Genomic DNA, 9,008 nt, shown 5'->3' with positions numbered 1-9,008 from the left:
TGGTAGAATCAATTTCAGAAATGGCTAGTATGGACTCTTAGGATTTCCAAGAAACCCCTCAAAGTCATGGTGTGCTTGACGGTTAGGCTGTCCCTCTGTGAGGGGATGAGGGGTGACTCCTGGGAGTCTGAGAGGCGCCACCTGAAGTAGCAGGAAGAAAGCTTGAAATGGCTTTTTTGAAATCTCATATACAGTTCTGGCCGTGTTCCACACAGAAAAAAAAAAATGTTTTCAACTATTTCCTATTGAGTGAAATTGCCCAGAGCTATAGGAGGAAGCAAATGATCATCCTGGGGTCCCCTGTACCACCTCGCCATCTGTCGCCTGCCCCCACGGGATGCATACCCCAGTGAGAGAAGCATGCTTTCGCTCATTTGGCGTGGAGCTGGCAGGGGCAGATTTGGCTCAAAAGAAGGCCTCCTTCACGGCCTGGGACCAAAAGGAATCTCCAGTATCTGGAAGGGCTTCAAGCTTTTTATATTTCCAATTGCAGTCCTTCAGGGCTGTGCTTCTCAGCCAGTCCTCTAACAGCGCACAGACGTTTGGCAGAAGCAGCCCCCCCCCCCCCCCCCCCCCCCGCAAGGACGGGCTGGCTTTGCTCGAGGTGCCGTGGAAACACAGAGAGTGGTGTTTGTTGACAGGGGAGGTGCTCCGGGGTTGGCTGAGGATGGGTAGGCCCTTTCGGAGCCCTGTCAGTGGTGCCTTAGCCAGGGAAGCAGTGCTGACTGCCAAAGCCTACAATCTGTCCCTTTCACAGTGATCACACAATGTGTCTCCTATCTGGCCGTGAGGATCCTTCTCTGTGCTCCTTTATCTGAAGTTTAATGATACCGCATTTACCAAACAAGAATAGCTTCCAATCAACGAAGGCAGACACTAGACCACCGACCCTGAGCCAAAAGGTAACGTAAGTGGGATTGGTCTTTGACTCTTGCCTGCTGGCTTCCCTGTCCCCTCTGCTTTCTAGGTCCTTTGTCCCCCATAGGAGTTCCCTCTCCTTCAGGACGGGGGCTCTGGTGACTCAGACTTACAGTGGGTCCCCCTAACCATAGTGAATGTAACCTGAGGCGTCTGGGGTTGGGTGGCTCACTCCTCTCAGAAATATCCCAGAAGAAGTTTTCAGAAGGACAGCAAATATAACACTAATAAATAAGTCCTTAATGATGAACTCCAAAGCACCTATGGAGGAGTTTTGGGTTTTGCTTTGCTCCTCCTCCCTCTCCCTCAAACCATCACTCTCCTGATGGAAAAGACAAGTCCTACCAGGAACCCCTTCACTGGGTTTTAGGACTACCTGAGAGCGAAATCTGCTTGGGGCAAGACTCTGGCATGCCAAGCTCTCTGTGTTGCTCAGCTGAGCCAGGATTAATATTTGGAAAGACAGAGAGATGTATTTCCCATCACAGAGGGGATCCCCGGGGCCAAGTTCTATTTCTTCAAGACGCAGTAATTGCTACAATGATATCTCTTCCTAGAGTTTGTAAAGATACCCATGAATTTCCGCAAGCTGCCTATCCACTGCTCCCAGCCTAAGGGTTCGATAAGGAGATCCCCAGCCAGAGAGGCCTGGGCCACAGAGCTTCTAGGGGCCCTAGTGACTGGTACACTCAATCCCTTAGGAAATGAGCCCCAGCCAGTGAGGTGCATGGGGACCCGTGAACAGGGGTCCAGCCTTATCTGAGACATTTGTTGGTGAGAAGGCTCTTACATCTGTTTCTAGACTTATTACTGGCCATCCAGCTTTTGAGGCCACTTTGTTCTCTGACTTCTTCCTGCTAGTCTCTAACTCAGCTCTTATTCCCTCTACACACACAGATGCTTCCAGCACACCATCCTTCCTCCCATCCGAATTGTGTCTCCAACTTCCTGCTGTATTTCCCAGATGCTCCCTTCGGGCACAGCTCACCCAAGGAATGCTTTCCCACTTTCAGGGGTGTCCTATGCAGCCAGGCCCAGGAGTCCAACCCCCCTCCCTAGGTCAGAGGTGGGAAGCAAATGAATTGCCAATGAATCCAAATCATGGGGGAAAGCACCGGCTGTGATTTAAGATCAGTGAAATAACAGTGCTGAGGAGGAGAACGGAAGGAGGGTGACACCGAGAATATTTACCTAATTCTATTTTTGTCGTCTTTAACTTTAACTAAAAAGAGAGTGATCTGTGGCCCCACTATGCTGGCTGCCTCGTGTGATAGGCCAAGAATAAAGTAGTTAATTTCCAAGTAAGCTTGGCTCTGAATGCCGAGAGCCTCTCAGCACATCGAGGCCAGTCATGTTGAGGGGTCACTGCTCCCTGTAAGAGCCCCTGGCAGGAAATCCACAGGGCCTGTGTTCTGGCTGGGTTCCCTTGCCCTGGACTCCACCCTGTTTGGCTGGGTCTCACTTGCTTGGCATATGTGTGAAGGCATCTGTCTGTTTCCTGCATTCTGGTTTGGGCTGAAACTGATTTATTCCAAAATCTGTTATGTATTTAGGATGTGTCATGCCCTGAATACTGGGTTTCAGTGCTATTTGAGTAACTTGTACAATTAATCACACTTTATATATGGGCTATTAGGGCTTGAGCTGGCATGACACATGTATATTGGTCAAGAATAGTATGCAGATGGCATGTAACAACTAAACCAATAGCGAACATTTGTGCAGGGCGCTGTAGCTTGCAAAGCACTTTTACGTGCATTATCGTTTTTGGTTCTCACAGTAACCCCCTTGAGGTAGGTAGCAGAATTCACAAAGCTCTTCCGCCCATTTGACAAATGATAAACCTGGGACTCCGAGGAGTTAAAAGTGGCACAACCAAAATTTGAGATTCCATTCCACTTAAGAACTCACACGAGCCGAAAGAGATGTGACTTTGGCTCCCGGGAGTCTTTAGTTATTTTGTTTGAAATTCTCTGTCATTAGCCTGCACTGCCTTTTTATTTAACGTTGTCACTGAGGTATAATTGGCATATAATACACTACACATATTTAAAGTGTACAGATAGATAGGTTTTGACATATGTATATACCCATGAAATTGGCACCATAATTAAGATAATGAGCATATTCACTGCCCCCCAAAAGTTTCCTTGGACTTCTTTGTAACCCCTCCTTCTCACTGTTCCCTGCATTCCCAGGCAAACACTGATCTGCTCTCTGTCACAATATTTTGGTTTGCACTTCTTAGAATTTTATGTAACTGAACTTATATAGGATGTACTTTTTTCATTTCACTTCTTTCATTCAGCGTAAGATTCACTTATGTTGTAGCACCTAGCAACAATTCATTCTTTTTTTTCTTTCCTTTTTTTTTTTTTTTTTTTGCTAAATAGCATTCCATTCTGTGGATATACCACAGTTTGTTTATCCATTCAGCTGTTGATGAACATTTGCGTTGTTTTCAGCTTGGGGCTATTACAAATGAAGCGCCAATGAACATACATGTACAGGTCTTATGTAGATGAATGTCTTCATTTCTTCTGGGTCAGTACATAGGCATGGAATGTTTATATAACATGGTAGGCATATGCTTCGCATTTTATGAAACTCCTAAATTGTCTTCCTAACAGGTTGGACCATATGACATCCCACCAGCAATAGGAGAGCTCCAGTTCTTCCCCATCCTTGCCAACACTAGGTATGATCTTTTTATTTCAACGAACCTAATAGGTATATGGTAATATCTCATTGTGGTTTTAACTTGAATTTCCTTAATGACTAACAATGTTGAGTGTCTTTTCATGTGCTTATTTGCCATCTAAATATCTTCTCTGGCAATGCATCTGTTAACATCTTTGGCCCATTTTTTATTTGTGTTTTTTGTTTTCTTATTGTTGAATTTTGTGAGTTCTTTCTAAATACTGAATGCAAGTCATTAATCAGATGTGTGCTTTGCAAATATTTACTTACAGTCTGTGGTTTATCTTTTCATTCTCTTAACAGCATCTTTTAAAATTTTGATTAAGTCCAATTTACCAATGTGTTCTTTTATGGATAGTTCATTTGGGATTTTATCTCAGAAATCTTTACTTAACCCAAGGTAACAAAGCTTTTCTCCTATGATTTCTTCTAGCAATTTTATGGCTTTAGGATTTACATTTAGGCTTATGATCCATTTTGAGTTAAATTTTTTGTATGGTGAGAGGTAGGGATCAAAGTCTACTTTTTACATATGGATATCCAATTGATCTACTGCATAAAAGACTATTTTTCACCACTGTCTGCTATAGCATTTTTGCTGAAATCGGTTGTCCATATGTGTATACTTCTGTTTCCAGACTCTATTCTATTCCATCTGCCCATTTTTTGTCTTTATGCCAATATCACATTGTCTTGATTATGTGATGGCTAGTTTTATGTGCCAATTTGACTAGGCTTTGGTATTACCCAGTTATATACTCAAACTCTAATCTAGGTGTTGCTGCAAAGGTTTTGGTTTGTTTTTTTTTTTAAGATTTTTTTTGTGAAGGTATTTTGTAGAAGTGGTTAACAGCTACAGTCAGTGGGCTTTGTGTAAAGGACATCACCCACAATAATGTGAGTAGGTCTCATCCAATCACTTAAAGGCCTGAAGATACAAAACTGACATTTCCTCAATAGAAATTCTGCCTCAAGACTCAACATTAACTACTAGCCGAGTTGCCAGCCTGCCCTACCATTTCATCCTTGCCAGCTCCTATAATCATGGGAGCCAATTCCTTTAAAAATTCTATATAAATTATATAAATTATAAAAATGATAAATTTATAAATATAAAATTATAAATTACATATATACATATAAAATTAATCAGTCCTCTTCCATATAAATCTACATAGATACAGCTATGTCTCCCTATTGTTTCTCTAGAGAATCCTGACTGACAGAATTACTGTAACTTTATAGTAAATCTTTAAATCAAATAATTTTAATCCTCCAACTTTGTTCTTCCTTCTCAAAGTCTCATCATACGGTAAGGCAAAGAAAGGAAAGATGACATTCCACTGAACGTTCAGGAGGGATGTCCAAAAAGAGATGGTCCAAGTTGGACCATGAGGTTGGGAGGGCTTCTCCAAGTAAATATAGCAGGAAGGGTGTTATTCCATTACAAGAGGAGACTGCCTAAGCAAGTCCTCAGAAGAATAACTTTTCCAATACACTCTGGAAATTAGAGTCATCCAATATGGCTAGAAAGTAATGGATATAAAAGAAAGGACAATATGTTTGAAAAACCTATCCTGGGTTAATAAGTACCCTTTTACTTCCAAATGAAGAAGCCAATTGAAACTGGCTTCTGTTCAAGAAAGAATTTGTGAATACAAATAACTGAACAGTTCAAGGGGTTATGGCTTCAGGCATGTCTGGTTTCAGAGGGCTCATATTCTCTCTCTCTCTGTCTCCCTGCCTCCCCTCCCCCCAGCTTCCCTGTCAGCTCTGTTTCTTTCTGTGTGGCTTCAGTCACTACCTGCATAACTTGTAGGTGTATAACCTGCAGTCTTTGCCGAAAGAAAGCTTCTAATTTTCTCACTAGTTCCTGTAACAAAAATTATTCCAGGAATGAGTCCCATTAGACTAAGCCAAGTTACAAGTCCACCTCAGAACCAAGAACTATGTTCTAGGATCACTGACTTGCCAGACCTGGGTCACGTGACCATCACGGAGCGGGCGGACGTAAGGTAGTGATCAATGGGATCACCACATCCTTCTCGACTTGCTCTCCCGGTGACACTGAGGTTTTTACAACCTGGATGTTCATTTTTTCATTTCATCCCGGAGACCTTCTATTGACTGCTGCTTTCCACACTGTTTCATTCTCCTTCCCTAAGAAAAATGCCTAAACTTCATCTTTCCCCTGAAGAGTCCGCATCACATGTGCTGGTTTCACCACATGTATTGTCCCCACTTGTCAGTCAGTTCTCTCCGGGGTTCTAGTTTATGGCTGCCACCACTGGAGTTCGCAACAGCTTTCAATTTGGCTCCTTTGTGAACCTCATTAATATGCAGTTATCACCTCCCTCCAGATCATTAACAGACATTAACCAAAACCAAACCTAGTAACGACGAAGTCTGAAGATTCTGTGGCAGTAACTCTTTCACAGGAAACTGAGGAACTTGACAAAAGAGGAATTTGGGTAGGAAACTGGAAAGGGCCTCCTTTCCCAACTCAGAGTTTTCATCAACCCCAAAAGGAGACCAGAAGAGAGGAAAATGAAATAACCACAGTGTAAGAACGAGAAGAGAGAAAAATATGCCCCAGCATCTGTTTCTGAAAATTTAGGGTAGAAATCACAGCTGTGAAGAGCTGCAAGGTTTAGAGATCTGAGGTTGCAAGCTATTTGTTTATGTATTTTTTTTATTTTTAAGATTTTATTTATTTGTCAGAGAGAGAGAGCACGAGAGAGCACAAACCGTGACGGGGGGCAGCAGGCAGAGGGAGAAGCAATGCAGGACTCCATCCCTGGACCCTGGGATCATGACCTCAGCTGAAAGCAGTCGCTTAACTGACTGAGCCACCCAGGTGCCCCGCAAGCTATTTGTTTACTTGAGAACTCAATTAGCAAGGCTCAGTGGAGGAAGTTGAGGAAAGAATTCAGTTGTGGGCTGTTCTCCTTCAAGTTCTAAAACATTCCCTCCATAGTCTTAGAGGTATGGCAAGCTGCTTTTTTCTGGCTTGGTGGTTCCAGTTGAGCTTGAGCGCCACTCAGAGTATGATGTCCTTACCATTGCTGAATAATATCAACATGTTCTGTCAGCCCACAGATGTATTTATTTTAATGAGTTGGGGCTTTTCCTGTTCTATTTACTATTTACTCAATCTCTTTTTCTCCTAAGATTTTATTTATTTATTTACTTGACAGAGAAAGAGAGAGAGAGAGACAGAGGGAGCGAGAGACAGAGAATGCAAGCAGGGGGAGCAGTTGGGAGAGGGGGAAGCAGACTCTCCGCTGAACAGGGAGCCTGACATGGAGCTTGATCCCAGGACCCTGGGATCATGACCTGAGCTGAAGGCAAAAGCCCAACCGACTGAACCACCCAGGTGCCCCTACTGTCTCGATCTTGACTGATCCTCATAAACTCAAATCTACTGATTCGTGTTCCTTATCTATCTCTCATCTGGACTACTACAGCAGTTTCTTAGCTGGCCTCCTTGCCTCCATCCTTTGACCCATTCCCTATTAAGCCTCCAATCCCTGCTCTTTACTAAACTCAGAGGAATCTCTCTCAAACCCAAATAGATCGTATCACCTTGCTTTTTTCAGAAACAATAAACTGAAGTGCCTAGAGAAGGTATGTAGTAGGACAGGCACTATCGTCAGTGGCCTGCTTTGTGTATATGGAGGTAAGAAAGTAAAAACAAGATTAAGAATTCCTCATATCAGTGAGGTCATACGATACATGTCTTTCTCTGATTGACTTATTTCATTCAGCATAATACCCTCCAGTTCCAACCACGTCATTGCAAATGGCAAGATTTCATTCCTTTTAATGGCTGCATAATATTCCATTTTATATACATACCACTTCTTCTTTATCCATCCATCTGTCAATGGACATCTTGGCTCTTTCCACAGTTTGGCTATTGTGGACATTGCTGCTATAAACATTGGGGTGCACGTACCCCTTCGGATCCCTACATTTGTATCTTTGTGGTAAATACCCAGTAGTGCAATTGCTGGATCATAGGGTAGCTCTATTTTCAACTGTTTGAGGAACCTCCATACTGTTTTCCAGAGGGGTTGCACAGGCTTGCATTCCCACCAACAGTGTAGGAGGGTTCCCCTTTCTCCACATCCCCGCCAACATCTGTCATTTCCTGACTTGTTAATTTTAGCCATTCTGACGGGTGTGAGGTGGTATCTCATTGAGGTTTTGATTTGGATTTCCCTGATGCCGAGCGATGTTGAGCACTTTTTCATGTGTCTGTTGGCCATTTGGATATCTTCTTTGGAAAAATGTCTGTTCATGTCTTCTGCCCATTTCTTGATTGGATCATTTGTTCTTTCGGTGTTGAGTTTGATAAGTTCTTTAGAGATTTTGGATACTAGCCCTTTATCTGATATGTCATTTGCAAATATCTTCTCCCATTCTGACGGTTGTCTTTTGGTTTTGTTGACTGTTTCTTTTGCTGTGCAAAAGCTTTTTATCTTGATGAAGTCCCAATAGTTCATTTTTGCCCTTGCTTCCCTTGCCTTTGGCGATGTTTCTAGGAAGAAGTTGCTGCGGCTAAGGTCGAAGAGGTTGCTGCCTGTGTTCTCCTTTAGGATGTTGATGGACTCCTGTCTCACATTGAGGTCTTTCAACCATTTTGAGTCTATTTTTGTGTGTGGTGTAAGGAAATGGTCCAGTTTCATTCTTCTGCATGTGGCTGTCCAATTTTCCCAACACTATTTGTTGAAGAGACTGTCTTTTTTCCACTGGACATTCTTTCCTGCTTTGTCAAAGATTAGTTGACCATAGAGTTGAGGGTTCATTTCTGGGCTCTCTGTTCTGTTCCATTGATCTATGTGTCTGTTTTTGTGCCAGCACCATACAAGTCAGGAAACAACAAGATGTTGGTGGGGATGAGGAGAAAGGGCAACCCTCCTACACTGTTGGTGGGAATGCAAGCTGGTGCAACCACTCTGGAAAACAGTACGGAGGTTCCTCAAAAAGTTGAAAATAGAGCTACCATAAGATCTAGCAACTGCACTACTCGGTATTTACCCCAAAGATACAATTGTAGGGATCTGAAGGGGTACATGCATGCGGATATTTATAGCAGCAATGTCCACAGTAGCCAAACTGTGGAAAGAGCCAAGATGTCCATTGACAGATGAATGGATAAAGAAGATGTGGTGTGTGTGTGTGTGTGTGTGTGTGTGTATATATATATATATATATATATAATGGAATATTATGCAGCCATCAAAAGGAATGAAATCTTGCCATTTGCAACGATGTGGATAGACCCGGAGGATGTTATGCTGAGCAAAATAAGTCAATCAGAGAAAGACATGTATCACATGACCTCACTGATATGAGGAATTCTTAATCTCAGGAAACAAACTGAG

At 42.8% G+C, this 9,008-nt stretch overlaps 1 long non-coding RNA gene across 1 annotated transcript in view; it reads left to right on the top strand.

The window, feature by feature from the left end:
- Window positions 1–794: 794 nt before the first annotated feature.
- The window catches only part of LOC141373336 (uncharacterized), a 19,808-nt gene continuing 11,594 nt past the window's right edge, over window positions 795–9,008 (top strand). The window contains exons 1-2 of the long non-coding RNA XR_012379214.1: window positions 795–902; window positions 3,549–3,616. This is a non-coding gene — a long non-coding RNA (uncharacterized lncRNA). The remainder of the gene's footprint in view (window positions 903–3,548; window positions 3,617–9,008) is intronic.

Source organism: Callorhinus ursinus, unplaced genomic scaffold, assembly GCF_003265705.2.
Source record: "Callorhinus ursinus isolate GAN/ISIS: 27379988/994484 unplaced genomic scaffold, GSC_fseal_2.0 scaffold9, whole genome shotgun sequence".
NCBI classification, from domain to species: Eukaryota; Metazoa; Chordata; class Mammalia; order Carnivora; family Otariidae; genus Callorhinus; species Callorhinus ursinus.
This window is presented reverse-complemented; position numbering and strand designations above follow the sequence as displayed.